A 20,730-nucleotide genomic window follows, 5' to 3' on the forward strand; every position below is an offset into this window, starting at 1 on the left:
GGGTTAGGATTAGGGTTAAGGTTAGAGCTAGGGTTAAGGTTAGAGCTAGGGTTAGAGCTAGGGTAAGGGTTAGGAATAGGGTAAGAGCTAGGCTAGGGTTAGAGCTAGGGCTAGGGTTAGGAATAGGGTAAGAGGTAGGGTTGAGGTAGGAATAGGGTTAGAGGTAGGGTTAGGGTTAGAGCTAGGGCTAGGGTTAGGACTCTCACCCCAGCGACCTGAGTTCAAGTCTCAGTGGAAAAAAATGGCCAAAAAGAAAGGTGAGGGGTTAGAGCTAGGATTAGGGTTAGGGTTAGGTTTAAGGTTAGAGCTAGGGTTAGGGTTAGGAATAGGGTAAGAGCTAGGATTAGGATTAGAGCTAGGGTTACGGTTAGGATTAGGGTAAGAGTTAGGGTTAGGGTTACAGTTAGGGTTAGAGCTAGGGTTATGGTTAGGAATAGGGTTAGGGTTAGGAATAGGTTAAGGTTAGAGCTAGGGCTCGGGTTAGGGTTAGGAATAGGGTAAGAGGTAGGGTTAAGGTTAGAGCTAGGGCTAGGGTTAGGGTAAGAGGTAGGGTTAAGGTTAGAGCTAGGGCTAGGGTTAGGACTCTCACCCCAGCGACCTGAGTTCAAGTCTCAGTGGAAGAAAATGGCCAAAAAGAAAGGTGAGGGGTAAGAGCTAGGGTAAGGGTTAGGAATAGGGTAAGAGCTAGGGTTAGAGCTAGGGCTAGGGTTAGGAATAGGGTAAGAGGTAGGGTTGAGGTAGGAATAGGGTTAGAGCTAGGGTTAGGAGTAGGGTAAGAGGTAGGGTTAGGGTAAGAGGTAGGGTTAAGGTTAGAGCTAGGGCTAGGGTTAGGACTCTCACCCCAGCGACCTGAGTTCAAGTCTCAGTGGAAAAAAATGGCCAAAAAGAAAGGTGAGGGTTTAGAGCTAGGGTAAGAGCTAGGATTAGGGTTAGGGTTAGGTTTAAGGTTAGAGCTAGGGTTAGGGTTAGGAATAGGGTAAGAGCTAGGGTTACGGTTAGGATTAGGGTAAGAGTTAGGGTTAGGGTTACAGTTAGGGTTAGAGCTAGGGTTAGGATTAGGGTAAGGGTAAGGGTTAGGGTTAGAGCTAGGGTTAGAGCTAGGGTTAGGGTTAGGAATAGGGTAAGAGCTAGGGTTAGAGCTAGGGTTAGGGTTAGGAATAGGGTAAGAGGTAGGGTTAAGGTTAGAGCTAGGGCTAGGGTTAGGACTCTCACCCCAGCGACCTGAGTTCAAGTCTCAGTGGAAGAAAATGGCCAAAAAGAAAGGTGAGTTTGTAAAACTGCAGTTTAAGGTCAGTACTCGTTTTCAATATTGATTTTTATTGATTTTTTTTTTAATTCCACCACTTTTAAATAGTCCATTACATTCATATCTGCTCCTGTCTAGTATTTACTAAAATCCAAATTTGGTTCCAACAAGATTGGTTCTACAGGACATTATTGTAATAAATGACTCCTTATGAGCACAAGTGTAGATAGTTTTTTTTTCTCTTTAGTTTGCTGTTAGAAACTGTACCCTTGATCCGTGTGTTTGCTGTCCTAATAAGATAAGTTTAACATATTTTTTTCTGTACTTAAAAATCATCATTTCAGATGGGCTGATGCCAGAAGTCATAGAAGTGACCTCTTGTACCTTCACATCTCGTGGCCCAAGTAATGAAAAGTCTGCCAAAAAGTGAGGTGAGTTTGGAGTAATCCTTTTCAATATATAACTTTATCACGGTTGCTTTTAAATTGTCCAATTGTTACTACTGTATCAGTATCTAATTATCCTCACATATGCTGCTTACTAAGATTTAGATGACCCAAGCAAGATATATTAAACACCACGACTTTTTTTCTTAGACATGTAAGGTCTAAAGTTTAGACCTTTATTCAATCATAGTTGAATTTTGTGATAAAATGAAAATTAACCCATCCAAATTTATTTATATCATCTTTGTTTGTCTATGTGTAGCACGTTATCAAAGCAAATTCCCCATACATGTAAAACACTGTCTGAAAAAAGTTCCCCACTATCCCACGGTGACAAGACATAGTACACAATATACATACAAGTAAACAACACGAAAAATAAAAACAAGAAGGCACAAACAATGAATAAATAAGAATGATGAATAAATAATAAATAAATAAATAACATAATAAATAAGAGGAGCAAAAATGGAGCAAGTGTGCATACAGCAGACAGTCAGAATATACCGCAAAAGTACAGGACGCTACGCAGAAGGGGGGAGAGAGTTCAGGATCATAACAGCCTGGAGTATGAAGCTGTTGGTGAGTCTGGTGGTGCGGAAGCGCAGGCTCCTGTACCTCTTCCCAGAGGGCAGAAGATCAAACAAAGAGTGAGCGGGGTGACTCACATCACTCACGATCGCGGTCGCCTTGCGGGTGAGATGGGAGGTGTAAATGTCCTTCAGGGAGGGGAGTGAAGCACCAATAATCTTACCAGCTGTGTTCACTATGCGCTGCAGGGCCTTCATGTTGTATTCAGTGCAGCTACCACCCCAAACAGCGATACAACTGGAGAGGATGCTCTCAATGGTGCCACGGTAGAATGTAGTCATGACGGCCGGAGGAGCACTTGCTCGCCTGTTCAGAGGCAATATCAGTAAAATATATCATATAGCGGACAGACACAATGATATTTGAGAAGTGAAATGAAGTTTATGGGACTTTCAGATTTGTCAAGAAGAATGGTGAAATATACCTTCAACCAGAATCCACACTCATTGGAAGCTATAGGAAGTGTCTAGAGCAGTGATTCTTAACCTTGTTGGAGGCACTGAACCCCACCAGTTTCATATGCCCATTCACCGAACCCCTCTTTTGTGAATATATATTTATTTTTTTCAAATTGAAGACAGAGATGTTTTTACTGGTGCACAAAATGAGCCGTGCATAAACATCACCTTGTTCAAAGAATAGAACCAACACAATGCATGAATTCACAACAAATGACATACCAGCAAATCAGTGTGACTTCTGCTGTTGCCTTTGCGAGACCAGTTCAGATATGCGAATTTATTAATCAGGTGTGTTTGGACCTCCGGAGTGGAGGCTCTGCCGAACCCCTGAAACCGACTCACCGAACCCCTAGGGTTCGACCGAACCCAGGTTAAGAACCACTGGTCGAGAGGCTGTTATTTCTGCAAAAGGAGGATCTACTAAATATTGATATTGAAATATTGTCATTTTTCTCTTGGGGTGCCCAAATTTATGTACCTGCCTACTTTTGATGAAATAATGATTGCACACTGTCTGCAAATCCAATCAACTTCATTTCACTTCTCAAATATCACTGCCGCCATCCACCGTGTATGGATTCGGGCTAGCGCCCAAAATTAAATTGGGCTAGTTGATCAACAGCAACGTTTTAAAGAAGGGCTTGTCTGGGAGTTGAACCCAGGACCTCCGACACCCAAAGCAAGAATCATACCCCTAGACCAACGAGCCATGACGGAAGCTTGCAGACCATGTTACATTCCGTGTAACGTTGGCCTGTCAAACGCTCCACATAATGATAGACAACAGTGTTTCCAAGAAGAGATCGTCCGGGAGTTAAACCCAGGTAATGATGCACCCTAAGCGAGAATCATTCCCCTGCACCGCTGAGCTCCATAGTCGACCAGCTGACCCCGTTACATTCCGATTGGTAGCCCATGGACCTGAAGACTGAATGTCAGTGATTAATGGAATAAATGGAATCTGGTTGGCCTAAGGCTCCTAATTCCCTAACTTCAAGCCCTAACGCTAACTCTAAAACCAGAACAATAACCAAACCCTAATAATTAACCCCTAACCTGCTAACTCGCTAACGGTAACCCCCTCACCTTTAACCCTAACCTCTAATGCGCCCCCTAAAGGTAGTGCCCTCTAAACTTGAAGGCAGGCATATACGAAAAAGACCAGCAGATTGCCCCATTTCAGTACTGTTTTAATAACGTTTACAGATGGTTAAAATCCACATAATAGTTATAAGCGCATGTGTTCTGTGAGCGTTCCCCTTTCTGCTTCCTCCCTTTCCTTTCTCCCGCCAAGCAGTCCATCTTGCCCCAACACAGGGCATGTTCCTTGTTAGTATCGTGGATAGTATCTCTGCTTGTCGCGTGAAAGACTGGGGTTCGGTTTTCAACCCAAGTGCGTTAACCTATGTTTGCAGCAGAGTTATTAGAGAGCTGCATTGGTTGTGCGTGCATCTTAAGTGAGTGACCTGTTAGTCTTTCAAAATGAACTCAAACTTTTATCTGTAGCCACCTTCTACTAAATCACTGGTCCCCAACCTTTTTTGCGCCACGGACCGGTTACGTGTCAGAAATATTTTCGTGGACCGGCCTTTATATAAATAAATAATACATTTATATACTATGTGCCTTCTTATTTTTACTTTGTGTATTGTTTACTTGAATGTTTTGTTTGTCTGTGGACCAATTGGGTGTAATATGTCTTGCCTCCACCGTGGGATAGTAGGAAACGCAGTTTCAATGTCTTTGTATGTCTTGACATGTGAAGAAATTGACAATAAAGCAGACTTTGACTTTGACTTTGATAATGCGTTACAGTAGTCCAGGCGCGACATAATAAACGCATGTATAATAGTTTCCGCATCACGAGAGAATCGGACGAATCTTACGAATATTACGGAGGTAAAAAAGCGCAATTTTAGTTATGTTCTTATTGTGCTTTTGAAAGGAGAGCGTTTGGTCAAATGTTACCCCGAGATTAGTTACAGTATCGCTCTGAGTGATAGTACAGTTATCCATAGTTATAGTGGTTTCCTTAAAAAAGTGGTGATAACAAGCTGGACCAATTATCAACATCTCAGTTTTATCTGGGATAAGACGAAGGAAATTGAGAGACATCCATTGCTTGAGCTCCGCAAGGCACGCCTCAAGATTACAACAGTCCTGCGGATTTGTCATCGATAACGGCATATATAATTGAGTGTCATCCGCCTAACATTGAAAACTAATGTTATATTTACGTATTATGTCCCCAAGCGGAATCATATACATATTAAATAGAATTGGTCCGAGTACCGATCCCTGCGGGACACCACAAGTGACGTTATAGAGCTCAGAGGTCGCATTACCATGGACTACTCGTTGTTTTGCTACGAATGGGAGATTTGAAACCGGCCTATAATTACTGAGACAGTCCGGGTCGAGATTTGGTCGCTTAAGTAGCGGTTTAATGATAGCGGTTTTAAAGGCTGTCCAGAGGAGACAGACAGATTCATTATATTTAAGACGGACGGTCCTAAAATTTGAAGTAATTCTTTAAATAGTTTGGCTGGGAGCGGGTCGAGTGAACATGTCGTTTGCTTAGCCGCACTAACCAATTGCGTGAGCCTTTCAACGGACACACTTTTAAAATTTGATAGGGTTATTGCATGTTCGTCAGCGCCGGTAAAGGGCGGTCTCGACTGAGCGATTGGAACTGTCATCTTGATCTCATCCCTAATGGATTCAATCTTTCAAGCGAAACATTTCATGAACCCGTCGGCTGAGTGGAAGGAGCTATCGGAGGTCGGATGGCACCACGTCAGCTTTGCCACTGTATCAAATAAGTATTTAGGATTGTTTTTATTGAGATTAATAATTTGCGAGAAATAATTAGTTTTTGCTAAAATAAGCGCATCTTTGTATTTCAGGAGGCTATCGCGCCATGCCTGATGGAAAACCTCAAGTTTGGTTCAACGCCATTTTCGTTCATGCTTTTTACATAATTGCTTAAGCGTCCGTGTTTCACCTGTGAACCGTGTAGTAGGCTTTCTACGGCGAGTTTTCAGACGTAGTGGCACTACCGAGTCGATGGCATTTAACAATGTCGCATTAAATCCATTTGTAAGATTATCAATTAACATCTCGCTGGGCCAAGCCACAGTGCCAGTATGCTTCAAGGCTGCCTCCATCATTCCGGTGCCGAAGAAACCTCAAATCACCTCATTGAATGACTACAGACCTGTGGCACTGACTCCCATCATGATGAAGTGCTTCGAAAGGCTGCTTAAAGAACACATCGTCTCCGGACTCCCCCCAACATTCGACCCGTTCCAGAACCGCTCTACTGAGGATGCCATCTCCTCCGTTCTTCACCTGAGCCTGGCTCACCTGGAGGAGAGGAACACCCACGTGCGGTTGCTGTTCCTGGACTTCAGCTCAGCGTTTAACACCATCATTCCACAGCATCTGGTACAATGTAGTGGTATTGCGGCTGGTTAAAAAGTGACATTCTATATAAAAATATGAAATAAGATAAGTATAGAGTACAAAGTGCAGCAGTGATAAAGTATGTAAACAGTGCAGGAGACAAAAACCGTATTTACAAGTGTGCAGAGGAATGCTACGTTTGAATGTTCAACAGTCTGACGACAGCAGGGAAAAAACTATTGCAGAACCTGGTGGACCTGCAGCGGATGCTGCGAAACCTCTTCCCAGACGGCAGCAGGGAGAACAGTCCATGGTGAGGGTGTGATGGGTCACTGATAATATTACGGGCTCGGGACACGCAGCGCTGGGATGACAAGTCCTGAATGGAGGGAAGAGGAGCCCCGATGATCCTCTCTGCTGTCCTCACCACTCTCCTCAGGTTCTTCCAATCGGAGGCGCTGCAACCTCCACACCACACCGAGAGACAGCTTGTCAGAATGCTCTCTATGGTGCTTCGGTAGAACGTCCTCATGATGGGTGGGGGCAGGTGGGCTCTCCTCATCCTCCGCAGGAAGTACAAGCGCTTCTGTGCCCTCTTGACTAGTGTTGTGGTGTTCACAGTCCAGGTGAGGTCGTCTGTGATGTGGACCCCCAGGAATTTAGTGCTGCTGACCACCTCCACAGCTGAGCTGTTGATGATCAGTGGAGCGTGGTGAGGCTGGTTCTTCCTGAAGTCGACGATGATCTCCTTCGTCTTCTCCACATTCAGGATCAGGCTATTTTCTCTGCACCAGCCCACCAACTGCTCCACCTCCTCTCTGTAGTCCAGGTCGTTGATGTCCCTGATGAGGCCCACCACCGTTGTGTCGTCTGCAAACTTCACGATGTGATTGGTGGTGAACCTGGGGGCGCAGTCGTGTGTCATCAGGGTGAACAGCAGGGGGCTCAGGACGCAGCCCTGAGGGGAGCCTGTGCTGAGGGTGGTGACATCTGAGGTGTTCTGTCCGACCCGGACTGACTGAGGTCTGTTGGTGAGGAAGTCTAGCAGCCAGTTTCGAAGGGGGGTGCTGAAGCCCAGGTGTTCCAGTTTTTCCACCAGATGCTGTGGAATGATGGTGTTAAACGCTGAGCTGAAGTCCAGGAACAGCAACCGCACGTGGGTGTTCCTCTCCTCCAGGTGAGCCAGGCTCAGGTGAAGAACGGAGGAGATGGCATCCTCAGTAGAGCGGTTCTGGAACGGGTCGAATGTTGGGGGGAGTCCGGAGACGATGTGTTCTTTAAGCAGCCTTTCGAAGCACTTCATCATGATGGGAGTCAGTGCCACAGGTCTGTAGTCATTCAATGAGGTGATTTGAGGTTTCTTCGGCACCGGAATGATGGAGGCAGCCTTGAAGCATACTGGCACTGTGGCTTGGCCCAGCGAGATGTTAAAAATGTCTGTGATGACACCAGCCAGCTGACCTGCACATTCCACATTTGTTGATGTAGGCTGACACAGTCATGGCGTACTCATCAATGTCGATCTGATTGTCATATGTTGCTGCTGATTTGAACATGTCCCAGTCAGAGCACTCAAAGCAGTCCTGGAGTGCCTCCATGGCCCCCTCAGACCACACCCTCACCTGCTTCACTGTGGGTTTTGCTCTGATCAGCAGGGGCCTGTATGCAGGGATTAGCATAACAGATAGGTGGTCTGAAGAGCCGAGGTGGGGGCGGGGGGCTGCTCTGAATGCATCCTTTATATCGCTCAACCTCCACAGCCAGGATAGCAGAGGGCTCCTCTGGCAGCCCTTCGCTCTGACTTGGACATCCACTTTTGATTTTCATATTATGTATTATTTGTGCCCTCTCTGCATCCATTACAACCTGGTGATCCTGAAAGGGGGATCCTTCCATCTGTGGTCCCTTCTCAAGGTTTCTCATTTTCCCCGGGCAGGGGTTTTGAGTTTTTCCTTGCCCTTTTGGGAGCTTAAGATCAGGGGATGCTTTGAGAATAATTGTCAATTTTTGTCTATGTGAAGCCCTTTGAGACTGCTTGTGATTTAGGGCTATACAAATAAACTTGACTTGACTTGACTTGACTATATTGGTGTAAACCAAGTCCAGAGTGTTCTCTCCCCGAGTTGGAAAATCCACGTGTTGGTAAAAATGAGGGAGAATAGTCTTCATGTTAGCCTGGTTGAAGTCCCCAGCAATGATGAAAACACCCTCTGTGTGCGTGGATTGCCGCTCACCGATTGTCCGATAGAGAACACTCATGGCCTCTTTAGTATTAGCGCTAGGAGGCACATACACAGCCGTGATGCTAACAACAGTAAACTCCCTGGGCAGGTAGAAGGGTCTGCAGTTAACAGTCAAAAGCTCGATGTCCGAAGAGCAGAAGCTGGCGACAGATCTAGCATTTTTGCACCAGTTGTTGTTGATGTAGACACACAGCCCACCTCCTCGGGATTTACCGCTTAGTTCGCTGTTTCTGTCGGCGCGGAATGTAGCGAGCCCCTCCAGGCTAACGGCGTTGGACGGTATTGATGAGTTCAGCCATGTCTCCGTCAGGATGAGAGCGCAGCAGTTTTTAACCTCCCTCTTTGAAGAGAGTTCCAGTTGTAGATGGTCCATTTTATTATCCAGTGAGCGGACGTTGGAGAGGAAGATGGATGGAAGCGGCGGTTTGTAGGGGTTAGCTTTAAGCTTAGCCGTTAGCCCACCTCGACAGCCGCGCTTCCGCCGCCGGTCACACCGCCTACGCTTACTCCTCCTCCGGCGTGTGCTGCCCGGCGAGCCCGCTGCATTGTGAGCTTCTGGGGCTAGTGCCCGAAGCACTCCGAGGCTACGTAAACAGACTAGGGTAGTTGTGGCTACGAGTCCGAAAACACTTGATGACCGTACCTCCAGCAGGCGCTGGCGATCATATACTAACCTACTGGATGGATAAACTAAACTTTGTGTTGTTTGTAGTGTCCTAGGCGACATATTTTGTGAAAATGCTCGTCGGTTGTCGAGAGCCGTTGCAGCCGCAGCCAACTGGGGCGCCGCCATCTTGAATCTTGAATTAGCCCCAAGCGGCTTGCTAACCGCGATGAGCCAGTTAAGACGCATAGCCGTCCCAAGCCATCTCGGCCTACTGGCTCTCGCATCTTGGTCATAGGTGACTCCATCACACGAAAAACACCACACTTAAAAATCCAGCCACGGTAATGTGTATCCCTGGAGGCAGAGCACCCGACATAGAAGCTAATCTAAGGGCGCTAGCTCGCAATAGGTCTAGTCAACAGCGTAGGTCCAACAACACTAGCCACTCGGATATAGTGATACACGGTGGCTCCAATGATATATTTCAAGCATATATCGGCTCTATTGATAATCTTACAAATGAATTTAATGCGACATTGTTAAATGCCATCGACTCGGTAGTGCCACTACGTCTGAAAACTCGCCGTAGAAAGCCTACTACACGGTTCACAGGTGAAACACGGACGCTTAAGCAATTATGTAAAAAGCATGAACGAAAATGGCGTTGAACCAAACTTGAGGTTTTCCATCAGGCATGGCGCGATAGCCTCCTGAAATACAAAGATGCGCTTATTTTAGCAAAAACTAATTATTTCTCGCAAATTATTAATCTCAATAAAAACAATCCTAAATACTTATTTGATACAGTGGCAAAGCTGACGTGGTGCCATCCGACCTCCGATAGCTCCTTCCACTCAGCCGACGGGTTCATGAAATTTTTCGCTTGAAAGATTGAATCCATTAGGGATGAGATCAAGATGACAGTTCCAATCGCTCAGTCGAGACCGCCCATTACCGGCGCTGACGAACATGCAATAACCCTATCAAATTTTAAAAGTGTGTCCGTTGAAAGGCTCACGCAATTGGTTAGTGCGGCTAAGCAAACGACATGTTCACTCGACCCGCTCCCAGCCAAACTATTTAAAGAATTACTTCAAATTTTAGGACCGTCCGTCTTAAATATAATTAATCTGTCTGTCTCCTCTGGACAGCCTTTAAAACCGCTATCATTAAACCGCTACTTAAGCGACCAAATCTCGACCCGGACTGTCTCAGTAATTATAGGCCGGTTTCAAATCTCCCATTCGTAGCAAAACAACGAGTAGTCCATGGTAATGCGACCTCTGAGCTCTATAACGTCACTTGTGGTGTCCCGCAGGGATCGGTACTCGGACCAATTCTATTTAATATGTATATGATTCCGCTTGGGGACATAATACGTAAATATAACATTAGTTTTCAATGTTAGGCGGATGACACTCAATTATATATGCCGTTATCGATGACAAATCCGCAGGACTGTTGTAATCTTGAGGCGTGCCTTGCGGAGATCAAGCAATGGATGTCTCTCAATTTCCTTCGTCTTATCCCAGATAAAACTGAGATGTTGATAATTGGTCCAGCTTGTTATCACCACTTATTTAAGGAAACCACTATAACTATGGATAACTGTACTATCACTCAGAGCGATACTGTAACTAATCTCGGGGTAACATTTGACCAAACGCTCTCCTTTCAAAAGCACAATAAGAACATAACTAAAATTGCGCTTTTTTACCTCCGTAATATTCGTAAGATTCGTCCGATTCTCTCGTGATGCGGAAACTATTATACATGCGTTTATTATGTCGCGCCTGGACTACTGTAACGCATTATCAAAGTCAAAGTCAAAGTCTGCTTTATTGTCAATTTCTTCACATGTCAAGACATACAAAGACATTGAAACTGCGTTTCCTACTATCCCACGGTGGAGACAAGACATATTACACCCAATTGGTCCACAGACAAACAAAACATTCAAGTAAACAATACACAAAGTAAAAATAAGAAGGCACATAGTATATAAATGTATTATTTATTTATATAAAGGCCGGTCCACGAAAATATTTCTGACACGTAACCGGTCCGTGGCGCAAAAAAGGTTGGGGACCAGTGATTTAGTAGAAGGTGGCTACAGATAAAAGTTTGAGTTCATTTTGAAAAACTAACAGGTCACTCACTTAAGATGCACGCACAACCAATGCAGCTCTCTAATAACTCTGCTGCAAACATAGGTTAACGCACTTGGGTTGAAAACCGAACCCCAGTCTTTCACGCGACAAGCAGAGATACTATCCACGATACTAACAAGGAACATGCCCTGTGTTGGGGCAAGATGGACTGCTTGGCGGGAGAAAGGAAAGGGAGGAAGCAGAAAGGGGAACGCTCACAGAACACATGCGCTTATAACTATTATGTGGATTTTAACCATCTGTAAACGTTATTAAAACAGTACTGAAATGGGGCAATCTGCTGGTCTTTTTCGTATATGCCTGCCTTCAAGTTTAGAGGGCACTACCTTTAGGGGGCGCATTAGAGGTTAGGGTTAAAGGTGAGGGGATTACCGTTAGCGAGTTAGCAGGTTAGGGGTTAATTATTAGGGTTTGGTTATTGTTCTGGTTTTAGAGTTAGCGTTAGGGCTTGAAGTTAGGGAATTAGGAGCCTTAGGCCAACCAGATTCCATTTATTCCATTAATCACTGACATTCAGTCTTCAGGTCCATGGGCTACCAATCGGAATGTAACGGGGTCAGCTGGTCGACTATGGAGCTCATCGGTGCAGGGGAATGATTCTCGCTTAGGGTGCATCATTACCTGGGTTTAACTCCCGGACGATCTCTTCTTGGAAACACTGTTGTCTATCATTATGTGGAGCGTTTGACAGGCCAACGTTACACGGAATGTAACATGGTCTGCAAGCTTCCGTCATGGCTCGTTGGTCTAGGGGTATGATTCTTGCTTTGGGTGTCGGAGGTCCTGGGTTCAACTCCCAGACAAGCCCTTCTTTAAAACGTTGCTGTTGATCAACTAGCCCAATTTAATTTTGGGCGCTAGCCCGAATCCATACACGGTGGATGGCGGCAGTGATATTTGAGAAGTGAAATGAAGTTTATTGGATTTGCAGACAGTGTGCAATCATTATTTCATCAAAAGTAGGCAGGTACATAAATTTGGGCACCCCAAGAGAAAAATGACAATATTTCAATATCAATATTTAGTAGATCCTCCTTTTGCAGAAATAACAGCCTCTCGACCAGTGGTTCTTAACCTGGGTTCGGTCGAACCCTAGGGGTTCGGTGAGTCGGTTTCAGGGGTTCGGCAGAGCCTCCACTCCGGAGGTCCAAACACACCTGATTAATAAATTCGCATATCTGAACTGGTCTCGCAAAGGCAACAGCAGAAGTCACACTGATTTGCTGGTATGTCATTTGTTGTGAATTCATGCATTGTGTTGGTTCTATTCTTTGAACAAGGTGATGTTTATGCACGGCTCATTTTGTGCACCAGTAAAAACATCTCTGTCTTCAATTTGAAAAAAATAAATATATATTCACAAAAGAGGGGTTCGGTGAATGGGCATATGAAACTGGTGGGGTTCAGTGCCTCCAACAAGGTTAAGAATCACTGCTCTAGACACTTCCTATAGCTTCCAATGAGTGTGGATTCTGGTTGAAGGTATATTTCACCATTCTTCTTGACAAATCTGAAAGTCCCATAAACTTCATTTCACTTCTCAAATATCATTGTGTCTGTCCGCTATATGATATATTTTACTGATATTGCCTCTGAACAGGCGAGCAAGTGCTCCTCCGGCCGTCATGACTACATTCTACCGTGGCACCATTGAGAGCATCCTCTCCAGTTGTATCGCTGTTTGGGGTGGTAGCTGCACTGAATACAACATGAAGGCCCTGCAGCGCATAGTGAACACAGCTGGTAAGATTATTGGTGCTTCACTCCCCTCCCTGAAGGACATTTACACCTCCCATCTCACCCGCAAGGCGACCGCGATCGTGAGTGATGTGAGTCACCCCGCTCACTCTTTGTTTGATCTTCTGCCCTCTGGGAAGAGGTACAGGAGCCTGCGCTTCCGCACCACCAGACTCACCAACAGCTTCATACTCCAGGCTGTTATGATCCTGAACTCTCTCCCCCCTTCTGCGTAGCGTCCTGTACTTTTGCGGTATATTCTGACTGTCTGCTGTATGCACACTTGCTCCATTTTTGCTCCTCTTATTTATTATGTTATTTATTTATTTATTATTTATTCATCACTCTTATTTATTCATTGTTTGTGCCTTCTTGTTTTTATTTTTCGTGTTGTTTACTTGTATGTATATTGTGTACTATGTCTTGTCACCGTGGGATAGTGGGGAACTTTTTTCAGACAGTGTTTTACATGTATGGGGAATTTGCTTTGATAACGTGCTACACATAGACAAACAAAGATGATATAAATAAATTTGGATGGGTTAATTTTCATTTTATCACAAAATTCAACTATGATTGAATAAAGGTCTAAACTTTAGACCTTACATGTCTAAGAAAAAAAGTCGTGGTGTTTAATATATCTTGCTTGGGTCATCTAAATCTTAGTAAGCAGCATATGTGAGGATAATTAGATACTGATACAGTAGTAACAATTGGACAATTTAAAAGCAACCGTGATAAAGTTATATATTGAAAAGGATTACTCCAAACTCACCTCACTTTTTGGCAGACTTTTCATTACTTGGGCCACGAGATGTGAAGGTACAAGAGGTCACTTCTATGACTTCTGGCATCAGCCCATCTGAAATGATGATTTTTAAGTACAGAAAAAAATATGTTAAACTTATCTTATTAGGACAGCAAACACACGGATCAAGGGTACAGTTTCTAACAGCAAACTAAAGAGAAAAAAAAACTATCTACACTTGTGCTCATAAGGAGTCATTTATTACAATAATGTCCTGTAGAACCAATCTTGTTGGAACCAAATTTGGATTTTAGTAAATACTAGACAGGAGCAGATATGAATGTAATGGACTATTTAAAAGTGGTGGAATTAAAAAAAAAATCAATAAAAATCAATATTGAAAACGAGTACTGACCTTAAACTGCAGTTTTACAAACTCACCTTTCTTTTTGGCCATTTTCTTCCACAGAGACTTGAACTCAGGTCGCTGGGGTGAGAGTCCTAACCCTAGCCCTAGCTCTAACCTTAACCCTACCTCTTACCCTATTCCTAACCCTAACCCTAGCTCTAACCCTAGCTCTTACCCTATTCCTAACCCTAACCCTAGCTCTAACCCTAGCTCTAACCCTAACCCTTACCCTTACCCTAATCCTAACCCTAGCTCTAACCCTAACTGTAACCCTAACCCTAACTCTTACCCTAATCCTAACCGTAACCCTAGCTCTTACCCTATTCCTAACCCTAACCCTAGCTCTAACCTTAAACCTAACCCTAACCCTAATCCTAGCTCTTACCCTAGCTCTAAACCCTCACCTTTCTTTTTGGCCATTTTTTTCCACTGAGACTTGAACTCAGGTCGCTGGGGTGAGAGTCCTAACCCTAGCCCTAGCTCTAACCTTAACCCTACCTCTTACCCTAACCCTACCTCTTACCCTACTCCTAACCCTAGCTCTAACCCTATTCCTACCTCAACCCTACCTCTTACCCTATTCCTAACCCTAGCCCTAGCTCTAACCCTAGCTCTTACCCTATTCCTAACCCTTACCCTAGCTCTTACCCCTCACCTTTCTTTTTGGCCATTTTCTTCCACTGAGACTTGAACTCAGGTCGCTGGGGTGAGAGTCCTAACCCTAGCCCTAGCTCTAACCTTAACCCTACCTCTTACCCTAACCCTAGCCCTAGCTCTAACCTTAACCCTACCTCTTACCCTATTCCTAACCCTAACCCGAGCCCTAGCTCTAACCTTAACCTATTCCTAACCCTAACCCTATTCCTAACCATAACCCTAGCTCTAACCCTAACTGTAACCCTAACCCTAACTCTTACCCTAATCCTAACCGTAACCCTAGCTCTAATCCTAATCCTAGCTCTTACCCTATTCCTAACCCTAACCCTAGCTCTAACCTTAAACCTAACCCTAACCCTAATCCTAGCTCTTACCCTAGCTCTAACCCCTCACCTTTCTTTTTGGCCATTTTTTTCCACTGAGACTTGAACTCAGGTCGCTGGGGTGAGAGTCCTAACCCTAGCCCTAGCTCTAACCCTAACCCTACCTCTAACCCTATTCCTACCTCAACCCTACCTCTTACCCTATTCCTAACCCTAGCCCTAGCTCTAACCCTAGCCCTAGCTCTTACCCTATTCCTAACCCTTACCCTAGCTCTAACCCTAGCTCTAACCTTAACCCTAGCTCTAACCTTAACCCTAATCCTAACCCTAGCTCTTACTCTAACCGTAATCCTAACCCTAGCTCTTACCCCTCACCTTTCTTTTTGGCCATTTTTTTCCATTGAGACTTGAACTCAGGTCGCTGGGGTGAGAGTCCTAACCCTAGCCCTAGCTCTAACCTTAACCCTACCTCTTACCCTAACCCTAGCCCTAACCCTACTTCTTACCCTAACCCTAGCTCTTACCCTATTCCTAACCCTAGCTCTTACCCTATTCCTAACCCTAGCTCTTACCCTATTCCTAACCCTAGCTCTTACCCTATTCCTAACCCTAACCCTAGCTCTAACCCTAACTCTAACCCTAGCCCTTACCCTAGCATATGGTATATGGTTTTATGGGGGAGCACACGAGCAACTCTGTTGCAAATTTTTCAAGGATAAGATATTTTTGGTCCCACTGGGATTTGAACTCAGGTCGCTGGGGTGAGAGTACAGAGCACTAACCACTACACTACAGAACCCACGCCATTACTTCATGGATGTTACCTATATGGTTTTATGGAGCAGCTCACAAGTAAATAGTATAGATAGGAATAGGTAAATGCCAAAATACTTGAGGTTCCACTGAGACTTGAACTCTGGTCACTGGGGTGAGAGTCCAGAGCACTAACCACTAGAGTATGTAACCCACACCATTAATCCATGGAAGTTAGCTATATGGTTTTATGGAGCAGCTCACAAGCAAATAGCATAGATAGGAATAGGTAAATGTCAAAATAGTTCAGGTTCCACTGAGACTTGAACTAAGGTCACTGGGGTGAGAGACCAGAGCATTAACCACTACACTATGGAACGCACACCAATATTCCATGGAAGTTACGTATATGGTTTTATGGAGCAGCTCACAAGCCAGATATAGGAATAGTATAAATAGGAATAGGTAAATGCCAAAATAGTTGAGGTTCCACTGAGACTTGAACGCAGGGCGCTGGGGTGAGAGTCTAGAGTACTAACCACTACAGTATGGAACCCACACTATTAGTCCATGGAAGTTACCTATATGGTTTTATAGAGCAGCTCACAAGCAAATAGCATACATGGGAATAGGTAAATGCCAAAATAGTTGAGGTTCCACTGAGACTTGAACTCAAGTCGCTGGGGTGAGAGTCCACAGCACAAACCACTACAGTATGGAACCCACGGCATTACGTCATGGAAGTTACGTATATGGTTTTATGGACCAGCTCACAAGCAAATAGTATATATACATAGGAATAGGTAAATGCCAAAATAGTTGATGTTCCACTGAGACTTGAACTCCGGTCACTGGGGTGGGAATCCAGAGCACTAACCACTACACTACGGAACGCACGACACTATTTCATGGAAGTTACGTATATGGTTTTATGGAGCAGCTCACAAGCCAGTATAGATAGGAATAGGTAAATGCCAAAATAGTTGAGGTTCCACTGAGACTTGAACTCAGGTCGCTGGGGTGAGAGTACAGAGCACTAACCACTACAGTATGGAAACCACACCATTGTTTCATGGAAGTTATGTATATGGTTTTATGGAGCAGCTCACAAGCATATATATAGGAATAGGCAAATGCCAAAATAGTTGAGGTTCCACTGAGACTTGAACTCGGGTCACTGGGGTGAGAGTCCAGAGCACTTACCACTACACTATGGAACTCATGCCATTAATTCATGGAAGTTACGTATATGGTTTTATAGAGCAGCTCACAAGCAGTATAGATAGGAATAGGTAAATGCCAAAAAGGTTGAGGTTCCACTGAGACTTGAACTCGGATCAGTGGATTCAGAGTCCAGTGTGCTAACCATTACACTATGGAACCACAAGGTCCAGACCATGGCAGGCATATGCTGGTGTGGGAGCCAGAAGTTTTGAATTCTTTTTTTTTTTTTTTCTTTTTTTTTAATTGCTAATGTGTCAATTGCTGGGTATCTGAAACCAGTTTTTCCAGTGTCCAGAGACCAGCTATTCCAATTTAGTCCCATAATTGGCTTTCTGTACAGCGCACAAGTGGCAGGGAAGTCTGGGAGTACAGTCAAACCTCGGTTTTCGAACGTCCCGGTTCTCGAACAAATCGGAATTCGAACAAAAAAATTCGAGATTTTTTTGCTTCGGTTGTCCAACAAAATTCGGAGGTTGAACCTCGCAAGATGAGCCGAAAGGACCCGAGAAAACCCGACCGCGCGGCCCGGATGCCGACTGACTCCGTTCGTTATTGTAATTTCGTTACTTTGAGGATTGTATTAACCCCTAATCATGCCTCCAAAGAAAGCAAGTGGGAGCAGTAAAGCCATCCTAAAACACAAAGGCGCTCTTTAAGCAATGCGACAGTGAGCGCCCGGCGCGCTGCGGTTGCCCGACCGCACCAAATTAAGCTCCCTGCGCACTGAGATCCACTTAAATTTTAGAAAGTACATCAGAACTTTAAAAATATTTTCTAAATTTCAGCGACGGCTCTGTCACAATAATGCGACCAGCGCGGTGCAGTTGGGCGGTCGGCGGCACGCTACGGTTGAGCGTTCTCTCTCGCTCTCGCTCTCTCTCGCGCTCTCTCTCGCTCTCTCTCTCTCTCTCTCTCGCACTCTTTCTCGCTCTCTCTCGCTCTCACACACACACACACACACACACACACACGCACACGCACACACACACACACACACACACACCATCATCGGCGGACACTCGGGACGAGTATGACTGTCTTCTTCTCAGGGTCGTCTACTTGTGGGTCCGCAGGTGGGCGTAGAGGCCGATCCGGGATCCACATATTTTTGTGCAGTGTGGGCAGGGGAAAGTGGTGGTGGGTTGTGGTCGTGCTGGAGCCTGTTTTTGTCTTTCCTTACGGAGTTGTTGTTTGGTTTCTGGGACACGGCGGAGTTCCTTTTCATGATGTGCTGCCCCTTCTTGCATACAATCGTGTAGTGTTTAATTCCGTTGTGTTCGATTCGAATCTGGGTTATGGCATAATCAAATTACCGTTTTTTTCCATGTATAATGCGCAAAATTTAACTAATTTATTGTCCTAAAATTATACATGGGTACAATTTTTTTTAATTTTTTTTTTTTTTTTTTTTTTGTGAAGAAAATCATGGTACAACAATTTTTGAAGAAAATCTTGTCACGGATGGTTCTTTACAACGTCACTTTCCTCTCTTTTCATTTTAACCTAACTGATCGCGGTGGTGCCTTTCTGGGCAGTCGGAGAAATCAACGCCAACAAAAAAAATACATCCAGCCTAGTTAAGAAATCACCAGAAAGATCACCATGACAATTGTGAATAATAAATAAATAATTATTATATATATTATATATATTATTATTATAATAATAAATAATTGTGATAAATAACTGGAACATCACTCAAATATTGGTGATCCAGTTGAGAGTCTCACATATTTCTTCGCTATTGAGTTTGCTACTGCATGTGCAGTGATACTGACCGGCAGAATAACATCCGGTTGTTCCCAAAGATGATCTTTTTTCTGAAATAATTTTATGTTTACGGACTTAAGTAACCCGGCCGGGTCATACCAAAGAATATAAAAATGGGACCCATTGCCTCCCTGCTTGGCACTCAGCATTAAGGGTTGGAATTGGGGGGTTAGATCACCAAATGATTCCCGAGCGCAGCGCCGCTGCTGCTCACTGCTCCCCTCTCCCCCAGGGGATGGATCAAAATCACACGGGGATGGGTCAAATGCAGAGGACAAATTTCACCACACCCAGACGCGTGTGTGACGATCATTGGGACTTTAAAAAAAAAAAAAAAAACGTTGGAAACTTTGGAATCCAAAGTGCTTCCAAACGAATGACTTGAAGCCCAAAGGGGAGCGAATTTCATCGTCTTCTTGGACACTAGCCATAGCACCAGCCCAGGAGCCGCGTAGTTGTCGGCTCCCCTTTCACGTGCCTGCTCTGCTCACAACACAGCACGCCGCGTACTGCTCCCGGAAAGAGGAAGCAAGCAACAATGAACTGGATTTCAAAATAAAGTCGCGTCTAATGTCCGAGGTCAAACACGGCGATATAAATCGATGTTTACGTTTAGCATCGATGCCAATAAATCGTAGAGCATTATATCGATTAATCGATGTGTATCGATGAATCGTTACACCCCTAGTTGATATCATTACATCGTAAGATGGCGCCGCGGATGGCCACCTCGGTGACTCGCTCTATATTTGTTATTTTACATCTTTTTAACCTCACTTTGTATCATACTTCCGGTTTGCCACGTAGAGCGCCGCAGCGTCACTTGAGAGAGGATCTACATTCCTACATTTCTATATGCTTTTCTAATTTTTCCTCGCTTTTTACGTTTTTTACTCCAGTTTTGGGAGTTTACTATTGTTGAAAGTCACGGACCGTCAATTCCTGCCATTTCAACCACGTCACTGTTTGGCTCTCAGCGGAGGCTTCGTGGCTGTTTGTCTACCGTCGATCATCGGACACGTAAGTATGGCTGCGGATCAAGAGGTTTGTACGGCTTTGTGCACCAACTGCACCCTTCTCTTAGAGAGGTTGTCCCTGCTAGAGGGACATGTCCGCCAGCTTGAGGAGAATAGTGTGATAACAGTAGATTTTGGCGGACACAGATGCGGACTGTAGTCAGCCCGCTAGCCCAGTTAGCATTAGACTTAGACTTAGACAAACTTTATTGTCATTTTGTCAACACTGGGTGTACACAAAACGAAATTACGTTGCGTACGGCTTTCAACAATGTAGTGGTATTGCGGCTGGTTAAAAAGTGACATTCTATATAAAAATATGAAATAAGATAAGTATAGAGTACAAAGTGCAGCAGTGATAAAGTATGTAAACAGTGCAGGAGACAAAAACCGTATTTACAAGTGTGCAGAGGAATGCTACGTTTGAATGTTCAACAGTCTGACGACAGCAGGGAAAAAACTATTGCAGAACCTGGTGGACCTGCAGCGGATGCTGCGAAACCTCTTCCCAGACGGCAGCAGGGAGAACAGTCCATGGTGAGGGTGTGATGGGTCACTGATAATATTACGGGCTCGGGACACGCAGCGCTGGGATGACAAGTCCTGAATGGAGGGAAGAGGAGCCCCGATGATCCTCTCTACTGTCCTCACCACTCTCCTCAGGTTCTTCCAATCGGAGGCGCTGCAACCTCCACACCACACCGAGAGACAGCTTGTCAGAATGCTCTCTATGGTGCTTCGGTAGAACGTCCTCATGATGGGTGGGGGCAGGTGGGCTCTCCTCATCCTCCGCAGGAAGTACAAGCGCTTCTGTGCCCTCTTGACTAGTGTTGTGGTGTTCACAGTCCAGGTGAGGTCGTCTGTGATGTGGACCCCCAGGAATTTAGTGCTGCTGACCACCTCCACAGCTGAGCTGTTGATGA

The 20,730-nt window shown here is 44.8% G+C and overlaps 1 long non-coding RNA gene across 1 annotated transcript; it reads left to right on the forward strand.

Annotated features, from left to right (window-relative positions):
* Nucleotides 1-1,569: 1,569 nt before the first annotated feature.
* Nucleotides 1,570-17,234, forward strand: LOC119118866. The gene is made up of 3 exons (XR_005096995.1): nt 1,570-1,681; nt 7,280-7,284; nt 17,225-17,234. It is a non-coding gene; the product is annotated as an uncharacterized LOC119118866 (long non-coding RNA).
* The last annotated feature ends 3,496 nt before the right edge of the window (nt 17,235-20,730 follow it).

Source organism: Syngnathus acus, unplaced genomic scaffold, assembly GCF_901709675.1.
Source record: "Syngnathus acus unplaced genomic scaffold, fSynAcu1.2, whole genome shotgun sequence".
NCBI lineage: Eukaryota > Metazoa > Chordata > Actinopteri > Syngnathiformes > Syngnathidae > Syngnathus > Syngnathus acus.